The sequence below is a fragment of the Diospyros lotus genome, chromosome 3, assembly GCF_014633365.1.
Source record: "Diospyros lotus cultivar Yz01 chromosome 3, ASM1463336v1, whole genome shotgun sequence".
NCBI lineage: Eukaryota > Viridiplantae > Streptophyta > Magnoliopsida > Ericales > Ebenaceae > Diospyros > Diospyros lotus.
The window spans coordinates 15845869-15865917 of NC_068340.1; positions in this window are offsets into that span (position 1 = coordinate 15845869).

A 20049-nucleotide genomic window follows, 5' to 3' on the forward strand; every position below is an offset into this window, starting at 1 on the left:
ACTCACAACTGGTTTATCTTCTGGGGTTGAAATAGATAAGACACTCAACTGTTCTAATAACCTCCATTCTTGAACCATCATCGTAGCCATAGAAGCTCCTCGCCGACTCAAAGCATCGACTACTACATTAGCCTTTCCTGGGTGATATAGAATCTCACAGTCGAAGTCTTTAAATAACTCGACCCATCGTCTCTGGCTCATGTTCAATTCCTTCTGGGATAAAAGATAATGTAGGCTCTTATGATCTGTATAAATTTCAACTTTCTCACCATATAAATAGTGTCGCCATATCTTCAATGCAAATACTACCGCTGCCAACTCCAAATCATGAGTAGGGTAGTTCACTTCGTGTTTCTTCAATTATCTGGATGCATAAGCATTAACTCGACCTTCTTGCATTAATACGCAACCCAAACCTGAATGGGATGCATCGCTGTAAATGGAATATTTCTCTCCACTTCTTGGAATGGCTAAAACTGGTGCAGTAGTTAACTTTCGCTTCAATTCTTGGAAGATACGTGCACACGCGTCATTCCATTCAAACTTTTCTCCTTTTCTTGTTAGCTTAGTCATGGGGGAGGATAAACGAGCAAACCCTTCAATGAATCGTCTATAATAGCCTGCAAGACCCAGAAAACTACGTATCTCTGTCACTGTCGTAGGTCTCGGCCAATCCATGATTGCTTTAGTCTTGTCTGGATCCACTGAAATACCATCTCCAGACACCACATGACCTAGAAATCCAATTTGAGTGAGCCAGAACTCACACTTGCTGAACTTGGCGTACAGTTGCTCTTCTTTGAGTCTCTGCAATACTAGAGTAAGATGCTCTGTATGCTCCTCCACATTAGGTGAGTAGACTAGGATATCGTCGATGAAGACAATAATGAATCGATCTAGGTACTCACGTAGAACTCGATTCATCAAATCCATGAAAACAGCTGGGGCATTCGTCAACCCAAAGGGAATCGATCTAGGTACTCACGTAGAATCGATCTAGGTACTCACGTAAAGCAATGAAAACGTCTAACTGATAAATCTTACAAGCTATGCGCTCAGACATAGAGGTCGTTTCTATAAGTTGATCGCGTGTAATCCCGAAAATATGTGGTTCAACCAAAGGGATTGGCATTACACCTACCACATATGATTTTCTAAGATATGCAACTTGTGAAACATAAACATTCAATCCACGACTTCCCCCTCCATATACCAAATTAATTTTTTTTCTCCTAATTTTTGGCTAAGTTCGCTTGCTGCAAGTGTATAACAAATATCGCTCCCAAGTTGAGAGCCACAAAGTACATATATGGTATTGATTCGATGAACTAACTGGCCTTCCATGTTTGTTCCTTTTGTATGCCCTGGAAATAGGTTTGGCGATCAAAAGTAACTATACAAAAATTCAACAAGAAATAAATACAAACAAAAATCATGCGTATGTACAAGTAGTTGTGATTGTGGCTCACATCTTCCTTTGATTTTACGTCCAGAAATGGCTTAAACACTTTCTATGAAGTGGGGATAGACTTCCCATCCAATTTTCTTATAGATTGACAAACATGGTCGTTTTTAGTCAGATTTCCAAGACTATAGCGTTGGTGGTCACTTATGAACTGGGTCCATAAAGCAAGAAATTCTCTTTGCACTATTCCACATTGATGCGTCTCAAGAGTCAATCGGATATCATTCAAAGACTCCTTACTCAGTCCATCCTTTATAAAACTAATTTTATTTTCTCGATTTATGAACGTAAACCCCACAGATTTGCATCGTGTGTTACAGGTCCAACGAGCACATTTGTAACAACCATTCACTCTTTTCGCTCTTCTTTTCTTTGCAAAACTACTCTTCCCTAAGTCTGGAAAGTACTTAAAACTAGGTGAAGTTTCGCCAGCTAATCAAACTTTTGCTTCGATTAGCTAACGAATATCTTCAGGGATGTTATTACGCATCAACAACCTAAGTCTTTCACACCTAGCACCATAAATTTTTTTCAAATCATTCTGTGGGAGAGATGGATAATACTTGTGAATTTATGAGAGATAAAGATCCTTTTTTTTAAAGACAACTATAAGAAGAAAGTAAAGAACTATAAACTTTACAAAATGGATGAGAGTATCTGATCGGAGAATAACACAAAGGAGAGAAGACTGAGCTCAAAGAAGGGTGGCTTGCCTCATACAGATATGGAGTCTCTTATAGAGCAATGAGCATCACTATTCTACACTCAACTCGAGGCATGCCATAATTGCACCGTCAGACTTGGCGTAGTCTAGCGTCTCATTTTTCAACATTTGGCAGTGTGCCTCTTTTTTTTTCAATGCTTGGCGCCTTCTTTTTCAACATTTGGCAGTGTGCCTCTTTCTTTATAGGGCAATGTGATTGCACTGTCCAAGAAAAATGGCTACCATCAGCGTCAATTCTGTCTCCCTCTTTTCTCTTTCTTTCTTTTTTTGTATATATATATATATATATATATTTATTTAACAAAAACAAAATTTTATTTTATTATATATTTTATTTTTATTTTTTTTAGAATTTTTCTTTTTTTTCTTTTCTTCCGGTTAAGGATCAAATGAGTGGTTGCCCACCTAATCGTATAATAACTCCCATTCATTACACCACTTTTAAAGTTATTTTCAAAATTATGTAAATTGATTTTTCTTATGAATGTATATACATATTTTGAAAATATATCATCCGGAGGTGTTGGTTTTATTACATTAGAGTATGGCACATTAATTCGCACAAACACCTCATACATGTCTGGTTTAATTTGATTCCCAATAATATAAACTAGCCTAAAAGATAGAAATTTAGGTTTAAATGTGGATAGACCTATGACATCTTCACATTTTGGCTCTTGGATTTTATCCTCTTCTTCTTCTCAGGTTTCTTCTTTTCTCACATCATTTTGGTCCAATTTTTCTTCTATGATTGCTTGTACCGTCCTAGGTTCATCAAGTCTCTCAATTGGCTCATCATTCCTAGGGATGGATATAAATTATGCCATTAATTCAAACAAACATGTAAAAATAAATAAATAAAAAAGAAAACAAACATGCAGGCACAAGGGTTTATACTCGCCAGTGTACGAGTGTGTGTTACAGCACAAATTTATTTACTGGATGAGAGTCTAGGTCGATGCACTGGGAGATCTTTATTAAGACGGAAATCAAAGCAGCAAAAATTTTTATGTGCTGAACAGGTTTGTCAAACCAATTCAACTGATTTTAGACAAAAGAAAATTGAATGTGCAACTGAAAATAAAATATCTCGGGTCAAGACAATTTCAGTGCCAATCCAAATATTTTCCAGGACTTACAATAGATGGTATCATCGGGTTAAATTAATTTTAAGATCTTTGCTATTGATTACGTTTCGGAATGATGATGGTTCTAATTTTAGTAACCGACATACATGGCATGATGACTCTAACTTAAGCAACCACCATAAATCGAATTGTATATATTACACACTTAGATCTGGGGATGAGAGTATTTCCAAGTTAAGCAACCCACATATATGGCATGAGGGTTCTGAGTTAGGCATATACTCCAATCCAAATCAAAATGATTTTGCAAAAATATCTCAAAATTAAATCAACACCTCAACTACAACGAAGTTCGGCTGCCTCGGGAAATTTTGGCTTTGGACATTGTCCTCGCCTTGGCTCGAGATTAATTAACCACACATCTTTATTATTAAATACAAAAAATTAAAGACCAAAAAAAATTTAAATTGCGAAATTTAAATTGACAGAAATTAAAATACAAAATATAAATTGCAGTATTAAAATAGGCAAAAATTAAACATTACAGAAACTAAATTACTGATCCTAAATGCTGAAAATTAAACAGAATTGAAGTTCTTAAATTGAAATAACAAGGAATGCAAGAAAAAAATTGGAGACAGAACAAAACATGATAACAGAAATTTAAAAAAAAAAAAAAAAAAAAACAGTGCTCGAAATTAAAAACTAGAAACTCCCTTCTATGTGTCTTCTCTTTCCCCAGCACACTGTTCGGTCCTTATTTCTACGGGGCTTCCAATTGCAATTTAATTGCTGTGAGCCTCCAAGATTTGGACTTCACGCCTGCAGGTAAGTTTATTAATATATTATATATTATAGCATGGGGTAAATATGTATTAGCTTATATTATATATATATATATATATGACATGAACGCATGTATATGTACTATATAGATATGTATTATAATATATAATACATTATAAAGATATATTATGTATATTTATATATATTGTAAATTCTTTTCTTTTTAATTTCTTTTATCAAAAATTAAAGAAGGATATTCTTTTTTTTTCCCTAAAATTTCTAATTCACTTCTAATTCCTCTTTAAATTTTATTTTCTTCTAAACCTGCATATAACTACTTAATTGCACATAAATATTCAATTCAACTAGTTTAAAAATCAAAACAGATGTATAATTAGAATAAAATTTTTACGAAATTAACTACTAATCACACCCCCCAACTTAAACATTGCTAGTCTCATAGCAATCAGATTTCATCCTGGCTAATTTTTATTCACAATCTCAGCATTAATGTGTAGATTTCAAATTTTAAACTAAAATGTATAAAACAAGAATAAGTTACTATTACACGTAATGGACCATTCATTGTTAGATTTTCATCAAAAGACACTCAATCGTAGAAAATAACAATCAAGTTAATTATCACACCCACATTACAATCTCTAAAATTTGACTTCAATCATCTTGGTTGTACTCTTTAAAAAGAAAATGATCTCTCATAGTTAATCTCGAGGATGCACCATAATAAGATTAAATATAAGTAACTTTCAAATTGGTGTCATCCTAAAATGAAAAATGGAATTATACGAAAGAAAATGGACTTTGACATAACTTCATGATCGAAATAATGCACAAATGCACAGCTTTAGAATTTAAACAGAATTCAAATTCTAAAATTCAAATCCCAAGCTTCCATGTATCATATGATCTAGAGGGATTGCATATAGGTTGTACTAGGTTTAGGGGTGGATGGGTTAAAAAAAAAAAATGAATAAAAGATACATCAAGAAACATGTGTGTCAGGAAATTGACTATCTAAACAAATAAATCTATTTTGACCAGAAGAATCTACTCTTTTTTTTTTCTTTTTCTTCAAAAATTTAACACGCAATCATATATAATCTCCTCAGCATTTTTATTGAATTACTATGCTAAAGTTTGGCCAAGGGAGCTGAGAGAGTTTATTCTTTTAATACTATTTTGACTTGAGCTATACAAAGCTCAATAATTTTTTTTTTGGGTAGGATTTGCTATGCTAAGATAGACTATTTCCTGAACACATTAGGTAGGGAAAAAATTTACAAGGTTAAGGCGTTGGATGAGGATAAATAAAATAATTTAATTTGGCTCAATGGGGTTATCAAAGAAAAATAATCAGAAAAGAAATAGGCTAACAAGCTCAAAATTTCAACAAAGGAATCCCATTGTCATATTCTATTGACACACTTTCACTCAATCATCAAATTTATAATTTGAAACCAGTTTAAGTTTTTCATTGACATTTTTGGCATTCAAAGCAAGTAATGTACTGAAGCTATTGAAAAATGTGAAAGACAAGGAAAACTGCAACTAGAGTAAGCGTTTATTCACTCAGAAAGAACGTTAATAGGCTCAAATTGCTCACACTAGGTAACAGTCTCTACTTAAGTTGAGAAATCATGTGGTGCATTAATCAATTAATCACTATTTCTTTAGATTTCATGACTTACAGACAAATTTCTAATCAAAGAACAATTTATGCATGCAGATCCCTCATTCTAAATCCTATACATTTATAGGTTCAAATAAGAAATCATAACATCCATGCATCATATTGCAAACTCAAATTGGGTAATAGCATAAAAAATCTAATGCGATAAGACTAATACCATTCAAGCACATTGATCTTTAAAAACTATGACAATTAAAACAAAGGTAGACATATTTAGATAACAGATAGCAAGATAGCAAGGGATCCTATAAATTTTCATTTTTCAATTTTTTTTAAATTTAATATATTTTTATTTTTTTTTCAAACACAAAAATCAAAAAGCACGAAATTAAATGAACACAAGCAATAAAAAATTAAAAACAAAACAAAGTTTGATACTAACATAAACCAAATCATCTCACCTATATGTATGATTTCCCCCCAACTTGGACTGCACTTAATCAAAAAGATAGGGATAAGAAATACCTGATGATCATCAAGGTGAGAAATGATTCCTCAAGAAAAACCAAGCTTACAAAAAAAAAAAAAAAAAAACTCTTATTGTTAGCATCACAGGCACACATTCAAAATTAAGACAAACTACATAAAGGAAAAAAAAAACAGTAGCCTTTTATTCTTATTTTTTTTCATTATATCATTTTTTTCTTTTCTTCTAGTTAAGGATCAAATAAGTGGTTATGCCTTGGATCAAAACATTCAGCAACAACCGTGAACCACTTATAAAATTGTTTACAAAAAAATGTAATTTGATTTTTCTAATTAAAGCATATACATCTTTTGAAAACTCATAAATCGGAGGTGTTGGTTTTATTTGATCTAATTTTGGAATATTAATTCGCACATCTTGGAACTCCTCATACATGTCTAGTATAAATTGATCCCCTGATGTGTAGACCAACCTAAGGAACATAAATTTAGGCTCAAGTTTGGATAAACCTATGACATCCTTACATTTCTCCTCTTGGTTTCTAACATCTTCTTCCTCCCAGGTTTTTTCTTCTATGATAGGGTGCACCATCCTTGGGTCATCGGGTCTCTCAATTGGGTCATCACTCCTAAGGATGGGTGTTGGTTGGACCGACTCATGACCTATGGGATCATTGGACAAAGGTTCCTCCCCAAGGAATTAACCTATGGAATTTTGATTAGGTTGGGTTGGAAACTCGTCAGGCTCACTTACGCTTAAGGTCTGTGTTAACAAGGTCAACTGATCTAGAATATCACCTATGGCCTTAGAGGTTTGGTCTTGAAATTCGGCCACTTGCTCATTAAAGCTTATTTGATCTTGCATATATTCCTGAAGGGTATCTTTTAAAAATTGCTCATCTTGAGGGTGATACTTGCTAGATGTAAACCCTTGTTCTAATTCAAATTGGTGAAGTGATGGAGGAAAAGGTTCATGAGATTGGAACACATAGTCATTGTTCCATGGATGATTCAAATGGTTAAAAGAAAACCTTTCCTCACTATGGTGTGTCTGAAAATTAAATGGTTGCCTATTCAAAAATTTCTTGAGAACAGGTATGGTAGGACAATCATCTGTTTGATGATTTGAAGACTCACACATCGAGTATCTAACCTCACTTAAATTTTGAAAATTTTGAAACTCTAACCACTCCACCTTCCGGGTTAAATAATCCAATGTCGCGCTAGGGTCGTCATTAAAATCATGGTGAACAACAGGAAGTGTGGTGTAGGATGGAGTTGGTTTCCGAAGAAGGTTTAGGTAATCCTCAAAGGGTCTAGAAACAGTTTGCTCAATGGGATCGGGATAACCAAAAGCATTTCTAAGCATAGATATGTAATCAAAATACTGAGATATGATGGAATATAACAGTGACAAATCAAAGGCAGATAAGAATTCTAACAATCAATGATATCAATTAATGGTTCATTAATCTTACCTAACTTATGTCTCATGCATTACTTATAACAACAAAAATAAAAAAAACTAAACTGCAATAATTTTTTTTTTCGTAGCAATAATTCCATCACCGACCTCCCCGACAACGGCGCCAAAATTTGACTACACTCTCACCCTGCAATTAAAACATAAAACAAAACACACAAAATTTTTTATATTTTTCTTTTCTTTATTTTGGTGAGAGGTTTACACTCATTAGTGTACGAGTGCAGTTGTAGTCCAAATTTAAATTTATATTTTCTGGATAAGTCCAGGTCGTCTACTGAGAGATTTATTTATGGCAAAAGAAAAAAAAATGTCACACACACGCACACGCATTTGGACAAATTGGCAATAAGGGTTTTTTTTTTTTATGGTTTTTTAGACAACATAAAGTAAGGCAGAAATTGAAATAAATACTGAACGTGAGAATATAAAATTGGATAATACTTGGGTTAAAATAATTTTAGCGCCAACCCGTTGATTCCCAAATTTTATTAGAAAATATCAGCAACATTAATTTAATTTCAGATATGAGGGTTTATTATTAAATCCAATTAGAGATGATGATAGTTCTAATTTAAGCAATCCTCATACATGATATGCAGGATTCTAATTTAAGTAACTACCATAAATTCAATTGCAATTAATACACAAAACAACTAAATTAATCATCCGAGTTTGGGTATGATAACGTTTCTAGTTCTAGTAACTCTCATCCATGACATGAAAGCTCTAAGTTAGGCTTACGCTCCAATCCAAATCTAGTGATTTCTCAATAATTAAGACACACTCATACTGAAATTTCAATTAATGTTACTCATTTAAAGTGCAACTTTCTTTGGTAATCATTGGCGTTGGACACTGTTCTTGCCTTAACCCAAGATTAGATTTAGCTACTCATCTCCATTTGAAAGTTAATTGACGAAATTTAAATGATGTAATTTAAATAACAGAATTTAAATGACAGAAATTAAAATAGTAGAAACTAACCGGCCATTTACGCGGTGAACAATTAAATGACAAGAATTAAAATTACAGAAATTTAAAAGCATAAACTAACTGGCCATTTAGGCGGTGAATAATAAAGTAACAATAAATGACATAAGAATTTAAAAGAAGAAAGAAAGGAAGTAAGATCACAAGAGAAAATAAGAAAGAACAAAAGCAATTCTCAAAGAGAGAATTCTAAGAAAACAACTAAACTTTGATTCAAGAATAATAATCACTCTTACAAACCACAAAATTTCAATTATTCAACTAGACATAATTATATCTAATGGGCACTCACACACTTAAAGTTAAATGAATTTTAGCTATAAGGCACACCTAATAGTTAAATGGATTTTAGCTAAAAAACACATCTAATAAAGCAATCACAAAATAAATATTTAAAAATAAATTTCTACAATTAGATTTTTGATCTTCATTAGGATTAAAAATAAGGCTTGGGCCTTCTCCAAATGATATCTTCCATGGATTGCTCAAATTGGGCCTTAATTCTTCATGGGCTTTTAATTTTTCATGGACTTTAATTCTTCATTCGCTTTAATTCTTCATTCTTCAATCCAATTTAAGTCTCCAAGCCCACTTTCTTTATGCCTACAAGCAAACAATTAAGTGTTATTAAATTATATATTATGTATATATTTATAGGATATATTATATGATATATTATATACTTATATATTATATAAATGCTCCATGCATGCACTCCATTGAGTATATGTATTGTGTTATAATATATATATTATATTTACATGTTTATTATTGTTGTTGCCAAAATACAACAATTAGAATTTTTAGGAGTGGGGTGCTCGTGAATGCCGTCGGCCTCGGGACTCGATCGAAGAATTGGATGCAAAACTAAAGGGAGGCTTCCGAAGGGTTCCTTCCAAAGGGTCAATGCGGGCTTCCGAAGGGTTCAGGTGGGCTTCCGAAGGTGTTCCCATTAGCTTCCGAAGGTCTTCTCCAGCCACTTTCGAAGGTCTTTCATGCGGCTTTCGAAGGTCTTCCCTGCGACTTCCGAAGGGTTTTTGTCCTTCCGAAGGGTATTTGGTCACGTTGCAAAACCAATGTGGACTTCAGAACAATGCTTCCGAAATGGGCTTTTGAAGAGTGGCTGCCGAATTGAGCTTAAAAAGGGATCATGGAGCTTACGAAGGAAAAGAGGGCTTCCGAAGCCTGCTGTCGAGTTGCGCTTTTGAAGCAATGATGAGGCTTCCGAAGCACTAGGGGGTTTCCGAAGAGTGAGGCTTCCAAAGGTCTGTACGGCACAAACAACGGTTAGAAGGCTCGCGGGATTTTCCTCCCGCGAAGGCCCTCCGACGCTCAAGTTAGTAACGGAAGGAAAATAGTCGCCAGGAATGGAAAAGAAGACTAAATTTCAGAAGGAAAGTGGGAGAGAAATACCGATGTCCGGATCCCCTTTTGAGGGTTGAACTTGGCCTTTTATAGAGATCGAGAAAGAAGCACACGTGGCCCTTCTGAAGGATTCCTTCCGAAGGGCTCCTTCCGAAGAACCTTTCCTAGCCGCTTCTGAATAGGGCTTCCGAAGCTCTTTCCTCAGCAGCTTACGAAGCCCTTTCCTCAGCAGCTTCCGAAGGTCCTCCTCAGTAGCTTTCGAAGCTTGCTCCTCAGCAGCTTCCGAAGCTTTCCTCAGCAGCTTTCGAAGCTCTTTCCCCAGCAGCTTCCGAAGTCCTCCTCAGCAGCTTCCGAAGCACGCTCCTCAGCAGCTTCCGAAGCTCCTTCCTTAGCAGCTTCCGAAGGTGGCTTTCCCGCCATGCTTGGACTTTTTCGTTTTTCAATTTTTTGGGGCACCACAATTGTCCCCCACTCTTTGTTTTGTTCTTCTTAGATACAAAATAAAGAGTATTTTCTAAGCATAGGGCACCAACAATCAAAAATGACTCTTCTCGAATGACCCTTATTTCCTCATGAACCTTACTTTCCTAGGAATTTTCTTGGATGTAACTTTTGACAATGTTATGTCTGTGGAGCTCTTACGCTCATGAGCTCGAGGAGGGCAAAGTAAGTGTCGTCACGTCTGGCACCACTCAGATGATCGAGAAGGGCCTAGAGATGGACCTTAATGCTGATGCTTCTTAGAATATGCTCTCTGGTTTGGGTTCAAGTCACGTGTATCATCCCTTAGCCGAAGATTAGTGACGACTTTATAATTTACATTATTTTTTAACTGGTTGTAAGGAATGATCATTTTGCTAGTTTCATCTCAAAGCATTTTTCTTAGAATTTTTTACGCATTTCTTTGGCTATTGCGTTTCATTTTGTCATCTTTGGATGAATGTAGTTTCTTGGCAGTCGTTTCAACGTTCCTCATGTAATTGCCTTATTTGAATCACTACGTAATTCTATTATGTTTCCATCATTTGCTTGTTGGTCATGCGACTTGCCTTTATACCTCTTTAGGCTTTGATTTATCAGCCACAACAGTTCATTTTTTGCCTGTTCCTATCTACACCTTCTCTTCAAGGCTCTTTGGCCCCAGGAAACTCGGGATAGGCCTTGCGCCCCTGACATGATTGCGAGACTCATGCAACATTCATTGAGCTCTCGGCTTTTGTCTAGATTGGGGGATTGTTGGTTCTTTGCGAACGTTTCCGGGAGGGGCCTTTGTTTACCATAAGGAAGCTAGATTGGCCTAAAGATCCAATATGGGATTCATCCCGACCTTTCGAGTTTTTACCGGGAGACCTAGGCACCAGATCGATAGAGGAGTCGGGTCTAGCTTAAGAGCGTAGCACTGGACTCAGTCGAGTGATCTAGGTGAGTCTGCGGGCATAGGTGTCGGAGCATCCGATGATCCCGAGTTGATCTATCATCATGGGTGGTTCTCGATGGTGCCTGTTGTTTTCCATCAGTTTCGTTTGCCATGGGAAGGCTAGATTGAGCCAAGGATCCGACTTGGGATTCAACCCGAGCTTCTGAGTTTTTGCCGGGAGACCTAGGCGCCAGATCGATCGAGGAGTCAGGTCTAGCTTAGGAGCGTAGCACTGGACTCAGTTGAGTGATCTAGGTGAGTCTGCAGGCATAGGTGTCGGAGCATCTGATGATCCCGAGTTGATCTATCGTTATGGGCGTCAAATTGAGTCCTGGCGGTCGAGTCTTCGAGAGTTGCATCTTGTCTCTTACTTTCTTCATCTATCCCTTTGAGGTCCAGTCTGTCCAGAGGGATTTGGCTTTGACCAAAGATCCAATCCGAGATTCCTCCTGGGTGTTCGAGCTTGCCGGGAGACCTAGGCGCCAGATCAATCGAGAAGTCGGGTCTAGCTCAGGGGCATAGCATCGGACTCAGTCGAGGGATCTAGATGAGTTTGCGGGCACAGGTGTCGGAGCATCCGATGATCATAAGTTGGTCTTGGGTCACAAGCGCCAGATCGCACCTGGGCGACATAAACCTCACATGGCGAAGGCGTCTTTCGACTTACCATATAGCGACAAATCGTTTTGAGATCCGGTCTGTCCCAGGGGATTTGGAGTTGGCCAACCATCCAATTTGAGATTCCTTCCGGGTGTCTGAGCTCGCCAGGAGACCTAGGTGCCGGATCAATCGAGGAGTCAGGACTAGCTCAGGGGCATAGCATCGGACTTAATTGAGGGATCTAGGTGAGTTTGCGGGCACAGGCATCGAAGCATCTGGCGATCCCGAGTTGGTCTTATGTCGTAAGAACCAGATCGCAGCTGGACGACTTAAGCGTCGCGTGGTGTGGACGCTTTTCGACTTACCATGTAGCGGTGTCACTACCTTCTGTCCCTCATGAGAGTTAGTTTGTCCTCGGTGTATCTGGGTTCAAAAGCCAGTTAGGTTCTGGATTCTTTCCAGGTGTTCGAGCTTGTCGGGAGACCTAGGTGCCAGATCAATTGAGGAGTCGGGTCTAGCTCAGGGGTATAGTGCTGGACTCAATCGAGGGATCCAGGTGAGTCTAGGGGCACAGGCATCGGAGCATCCGATGATCCCGACCCGGCCTAGGGTCATATGCTCCTGATTTCTATCGAGTCACCCTGATCTCATCAAGGTCATTGCCGAGCTATTGCACTTGCATTACATTTCATTGTACATACAAATGCTTAAGGCCTAGGTCACGTGGTTTGGCTTATAATTTTGCCTACTCCATGGGAATACAGGGGGTATATTCTTCTTACATATTGGGGGATATTATTACAATGGAAAATTTAAAAATAATTTTGGCTCATAGCGGAGTCGGGTAGTGCCTCTTGTAATGAACGCATCTCCATGTCTTGTGCTTCAAATCTTTCACAGCTAGCCCTGACCGATAGAGCAGGGAAATACCTTTGATGGTGCATAGTGTTCTAGGTCTTGCTCTTCACATCTCCTTTGATTGTTTCTCCTGGACCTTTTCCCCCGGCCTTGATGGTTTTTTGGTTTATCTAGTATGATTCGATTGAGTTTCCCCTCTTTGATTAGCTGTTCAATCTGGTTTCATAGCTCCTGACACTATTCTGTAGTGTGCCTTGGGGACTTGTGAAATTTTTCATAAATAGTCCATGTCCTTACCCATGTGCAATGCAGGAAAGCATAGCGACTCTTGGCTTAGTAAGGGGAGTAAAGCTCCAGAATTGCATCTTTTGGGGGCTCTTCTTTTCTCGGCAACTTCACTGATGTGTCCGACCCAACATCGTTCGGCCTCCCTCTTCTTTTCCCTTCCCATGCTTCTAAAATTTCCATTTGAACGATGAATTGTTTAGCTCGGGCAAACAATTTGGCCATTGAGTCTGGCTCAGAAAATGTTAGTGATCTTCTGAGCGGGGCGTATGCGATTCCATTAAGCAAGGCTGAGGCTGCCAAACTGATCGGGAGGTCCCTTACCTCTTGCGTTGCAGCCCTAAACTGCTCAATGTATCGCTTTAGGGATTCATTTGGCCTTTGTTGCATGCTTATCAAATACATGACACTCTTCTTCTTCAGGACATAGGCAGTGAATGCCTCCAGAAACCCTTTCTTTAGTTGTTCAAATGATCGGACATGCCCGGCTGGTAACTCAGTGAATCCTACCAGGGAAAGTGGGAAGGCTCTACACTTAGTGACCTCATTCCAACCACTGCGACGAAGTGTTGTAGGTGCTTCTCTGGGTCCTCCCTTCCCGAGTATACCGAAAGCTCCGGTAGCTCGAACCCTTGTTGCACTGGTTGCCTTTGGAGTTCTTCAGATAAAGGAAACCCCTTCGGGGGAGTTTCCTTTGGCATCATCATTACCTGCTTCTGCTCTAGCACCTTTTCTATGAGGCGCTTGATGTCAGATGCCTTGAGTGTTTCATGTTTTGCTTCATTTTTGCGAGGAGGTGGGACATAAGGAGCTCGTGAGTATGTGCTTCCCGGTGTCTCTTTATACATGAGAGCTTTCCCTATCCTCCTATCACATTCCCTTCCTAAGTCTGTCATCTCTGGGACTTGGTTATTCGGCCATGGTGTTATAACTCTTACCCCCTGTCGTGTGGTCCTTGGAGGGGTTTCTATGGATCTCCAGTGTTCTCCTCCCGTATTGGCTTGTCTCATGCGGGGAATTAGTTCACGCAGCAAAGTAGTGATTCCCTATAATCTTCTCATATTCTTCTCATTGTTTATCTTGAGTTCATCATTTTATTATTTTAGTTCCTCAAAATTCTTTTGTAGTTGTTCATAATCTGATAGTAGGACCGTGGGTGGGGCTATCCCGGAGGGTTCTGAAGGTACTAAAGTCTCCACGAGGTCTCTATTTGGAATTGAAGACTGTCCAAATGAGTGTTGTTCTTGACTAGCGGGTGCTGCATGCTGGACTTGCTTCCCTCGTTCTGTTGCATGCCTCATCAATCCAGCTACGTATACTTTTTCCTGAAATACCACCCAGTCTAGTGGTCTGGTTGCCCTCGAGCGTAGGAAAGTTTTCTGAATGCATTACATTGTCATGGTGATCTTCTGAAAATTTTGGCACCGCAAGGTGCACCTGATCCCCTCTTGTGTCTTTTGTCTTAGTATGAACGCTCATTCAAGTGGAGTTATGCGTGTTCGTCGAAGTAGTTGATTTGGTCTCATTCGGCATTTTGCGTTAAGATTGGCTTTTTGTTGCGTTTCCCACAGACGACGCCAAATTGTTGTTGCCAATATACAGCAATTAGAATTTTTAGGAGTGGGGTGCTTGTGAATGCCGTCGGCCTCGGGACTCGATCGAAGATTTGGATGCAAAACTAAAGGGAGGCTTTTGAAGGGTTCCTTCCAAAGGGTCAATGTGGGCTTCCGAAAGTCGCTTCTGAAGGGTTCAGGTGGGCTTCCGAAGGTGTTCCCATTAGCTTTCGAAGGTCTTCTCCAGCTACTTCCGAAGGTCTTTCATGCAGCTTCCAAAGGTCTTCTCCAGCAGCTTCCGAAGGTCTTCCCTGCGGCTTTCGAAGGGTATTTGGTCACGTTGCAAAACCAATGTGGACTTCAGAACAATGCTTTCAAAATGGGCTTTCGAAGAGTGGTTGCCGAATTGAGCTTAGGATGGGATCATGGAGCTTCCGAAGGAAATGAGGGCTTCCGAAGCCTACTGCCGAGTTGCGTTTTCGAAGCAATGATGAGGCTTCCAAAGCACTAGGGGGTTTTCGCAAAGTGAGGCTTCCGAAGGAACATCTTGCTTTCGAAGGTCTGTACGACACAAACAACGGTTAGAAGGCTCGCAGGATTTTCCTCCCGCGAAGGCCCTCCGATGTTCAAGTCAATAATGAAAGGAAAATAGTCGCGAGAAATGGAAAAGAAGACTAAATTTCAAAAGGAAAGTGGGAGAGAAATACTGATGTCCGGATCCCCTTTTTGAGGGTTGAACTTGGCATTTTATAGAGATCGAGAAAGGAGCACACATGGCCCTTCCGAAGGAACCTTTTCCAGCCGCTTCCGAATGGGGTTTCCAAAGCTCCTTCCTCAGCAGCTTACGAAGCCCTTTCCTCAGTAGCTTCCGAAGCTCTTTCACCAGCAGCTTCCCAAGGTCCTCCGCAGCAGCTTCCGAAGCTCCTTCCTCAGTAGCTTCCGAAGGTGGCTTTCTCGCCATGCTTGGACTTTTTTGTTTTTCGATTTTTTGGGGCACCACAATTATAATATATTATATTATATTATATATATATATATTACACATAACTATTCAATTAAACCAATTTAAAAATCAAAACGGGGGTTATAATTATAACAAAATTTTACAAAATTAACCACTAATTAAAGGCCCAAAAGAAAAAAAAGAAAAGTGAAGATGGCAGCAACATCAACAGCCGGGGCCTGCAAGGGGCCATAGCGGGCAACAGGGAGGCCCATGGCACACGGGCACGCAGCAACAGGCTGGCGAGCAGGCAGCGCGAGGCCAGCCCTCGTGGCTAGCGCATCGCAGGGCCCCAAGCGTGCCAGCAGGTCCCGCCAGTCAATTTTTTAAAAAAATTGGAAATTGGTGGTTTTTTGGGGGCATTTCTTAATTGATTTTTGGCCCTAGAGGATTTTTCAAAATACAAGGGTTTTTCAAGCACTTTTTTGAGATAAATGTTGAAATTTTAAAAAATAGAAATTTTGAGTTTTCCTCGAAACTTGGTAAAAATCAATGGGTTGATTAAAATGGTAATTTTTATGGAGTCTGGTGGAATTCTTAGAAAGAAGAATAATTAAAATAAATAAAAAAGGCGATTGGGGAAATTTTAATGGAAATTAATTAGCTAGGTGTGGTGTGGTTAAAGCCCAAATCTGCTAGTGGACCCTGGGGTGAGGGAAGGGAAGGACGAAACCTAGTTCCCACCTAGGGTGTTTCGTGTTGAAACATAGTCCACCCTTTACGAATGGCCAAGCATGTGAGCAGTTCGGATAATTGATCACGAGTGACACCCGTAAGTGGGAACGGGGCGTCATATAAGGGATGGCCCCAAGGATGGGTGGCCTTGCGAATGTTTGGTAAAAATGATGAATGTATGTTGTGTGCAGTTGCTTGTTGTGCTTGTTCTATAGGTGGTCTAGTGGAGTCCTATGGCCATGGGTAGACTAAATGCATGCTAGGGGTAAAATGGGAGGTTATTGCCTTGAACAGGTGGGTTTGGAGGGCTGTGATACCTTGTCAATCATGCATACTTACTTGTCATTACGTCTCATATATTATCTTGTTTATATTCATTTGCACCCTTACTAAGTCATTGTGACTCGTGAGGTTTTACCTCGTATTGTAGATGTTGCAAGTCCAGACGCAAGCAGTAATGATGTCGAGAGGATGAAGTGGTGACTAGCGTTGTTGCCTAAGTTTTGTATGTTGTAATTACTCCTGTATGTAAACACGTGTGTTGAATATATGTGTTGTTGGACACTGGATGGTATCTAGTTGGTTGTAATTAGTGTAGTATAGTATGTGATTATGTAGACTTTTGTTGTGGGTGGCTTTGGTTGGTTGAGCCAAGATTTGAGATTAAGGATCGTAAAATGAATTTCCCATAAATCCCCAGTACTCATCAGATTTGTAATATGTTAGTTTGTGCCTAGGTCACCTTTGGCTTCTTGTGAGATGAGCTGAAGAAAGGTGAAGCTCACTCGGGTTTCGGGTTTCGGGTTCCGTTCTGCTCTGCTTCTTTTATTTGTTTGGAGACCGATTCCTTGAATGCAATGAAGGGAAGGACGAAGCCTAGTCTCCAGCTAGGGGGTTTCTTATTAAAACATAGTCCATCTGTTCATTAATGTTTTGATGTGTGAGTAATCCGATCGATTATTCACTCATGGCACCCGTAGGTGGGAGCGGGTCATTACACCTAGTCTTGTAAGGTGGTTTTGTGCCTTATTTCCATTACGCATTTGACTGATTTTTCAAAATCCAAAAACCCTGAATTTGGTACACCAAGAGTTGGCATTCCCTAACACGTGCATGGCACGCAAGGGTGTGACTACGTGTAACATGGGTCGCGAGTGGTACGCATCGGTGTAGGGGAGAGCATTCGGTCATAACAGACTGAACCGTCAACTTTTTACCAACCGAAGCGAATCGATCAAGCCCACTAACTGAGCCGAACTGAACCGATAGGATACGCTCACTGAAAAACTTAAATTGAAATAACTAGTATAACCAAACTTCACTAAAACTTACTAAATGAGCGAGCATGATCGGAGGGAGAGAGATGCAGCTGGCACGGTGTCGGCCTCTGCATAAGAAGGAAACGAAACGCCAGAGACCAAGACGAATAGCCAACCCTTATTCGGTTCGACCCTTCGCTCGACCAGAAGTCCAAATTTCCCTTTATCTTTAACTGTTATGTGGCCATGAGATAGAGAGATAAAAAGAGAATGTCGTGAGGTGGTGGGAGAGGATCGACTGACATAAGGTAGCGAGAGGGAGGTGACGTTCGTGAGGTGGAGGGAGGGGGAGATAAAGGTGAGGCAGTGAGATTGAGATGAAGAGAGAGAGAGAGAGAGAGAGATGGGTCTTGAGAACCAGAATCGAGAGGGCGGCGAGCAGGAGGGAAGCGATGGACCACTGGTGAGGCTAGAGGGAGGGGGCGACGGATCGACTGGCACATGCGCGCGTGCATGAGGGAGAGAAAGAGAGAGAGAGAGAGATGGGACGTCCAATGTCGTGAGGCTGAGAGGTTTGAAGTGAGGGAGACAGAAGTTTGGAGGGGTTGGAGGTGGGGGGAACCAGAGAGTGTCAGGGTTACATGGGTAAGGGGGAGAGTAAACCTGGGTGGCGTGAGGGAGAGAGAGAGAAAAAGTTTGTGTGTATGTGGGGTGGGGGAAATCGTGGGAAGTAAAAGTAAAACCATGGGCAGTAAGGGAAAAATAGTGGGCAGTGGAGGACGAATTCGGTTATTTCGATTAACTGAAATATCCAAATTTTTTTATAAATATAACCGAACTGATTTTTAGCTACTTGATTAACCAAACCGAATCAACCGGTTCGATCGGTTCGGTTGAACCAAAAAAATGCACACCCCTACATAGGTGTGCACTAGGTTTTCAAGGCCAGGACTCCTGATGCCTTGGTTCTTCGAATGAGTCTTTGGGGCCGCATGCGAGTCTTTGGGTGACCTGTAGAGAGTTGGGCATAAAGCTTCGCACGTGGAATGGTCGGGCATGCTCGTGCGTGGTCTGGCTGCATTCTCACCCTGCAATTAAAACACAAAACAAAACATAATAAAAATTTTATATTTTTTTCTTTTATTTTGGTGAGAGGATTATATTCATCAGTGTACGAGTACAGTTGTAGTTCAAATTTAAATTTATATTTTTTGGATGAGTCCAGGTCGTCCACTGAGAGATTTATTTATGGCAAAAGAAAAAGAATGTCACACACACGCACACGCATTTGAACAAATTGGCAACAAGGTTTTTTTATGTTTTTTTTAGGCAACATATATTAGGAAATAAAGCACGGAAAAAATTGAAATAAATACTGAACGTGAGAATATGAAATTGGATAGTACTTGGGTTAAGACAATTTCAGCGTCAATCCGTTGATTCCCAAATTTTAACAGACAAGGTTAGCAACGTTAATTTAATTTCAGATATGAAGATTTGTTATTAAATGCAATTAGAGATAATGATAGTTATAGTTTAAGCAATCCTCATACATGATATGCGGGATTCTAATTTAAGCAACTACCATAAATTCAATTACAATTAATGCACAAAATAACTAAATCAATCATCCGAGTTTGGGTATGATAGCATTTTCAGTTCTAGTAACTTCCACACATGGCATTAAAGCTCTAAGTTAGGCTTACGCTCCAATCCAAACCTAGTGATTTTTCAATAATTACTACACACCCATACTGAAATTTAAATTAATGTCACTCATTTTAAGCGCAGGTTTTTTGGGGAATCATTGGCATTGGACACTGTCCTTGTCTTAACCTAAGATTAGATTTAGCTACTCATTTCCATTTGAAAGTTAATTGACAGGAATTTAAATGACATAATTTAAATAACAGAAGTTAAATGACAGGAATTAAAATAACAAAAACTAACCGGCCATTTAGGTGGTGGATAATTAAAAGACAAGAATTAAAATTGTAGAAATTTAAAGGCATAAATTAACCGGCCATTTAGGTGGTGAATAATAATGTAACAATAAATGACATAAGAATTTAAAAGAAGAAAGAAATGAAATAAGATCACAAGAGAAAACAATAGAGAAAATAAGAGAGAAAGCAATTCTCAAAGAGAGAATTCTAAATAAACAACTAAACTTTGATTCAAGAATAATAATCACCTTTACAAATGCAACCAAGTGAGCTATTTATAACCCACAAGATACAATACAAACCACATAATTTCAATTATTCAACTAGACATAATTATATCTAATGGGCACTCACAAACTTAAAGTTAAATGGATTTTAGTTATAATACACTCCTAATATTAAATGGATTTTA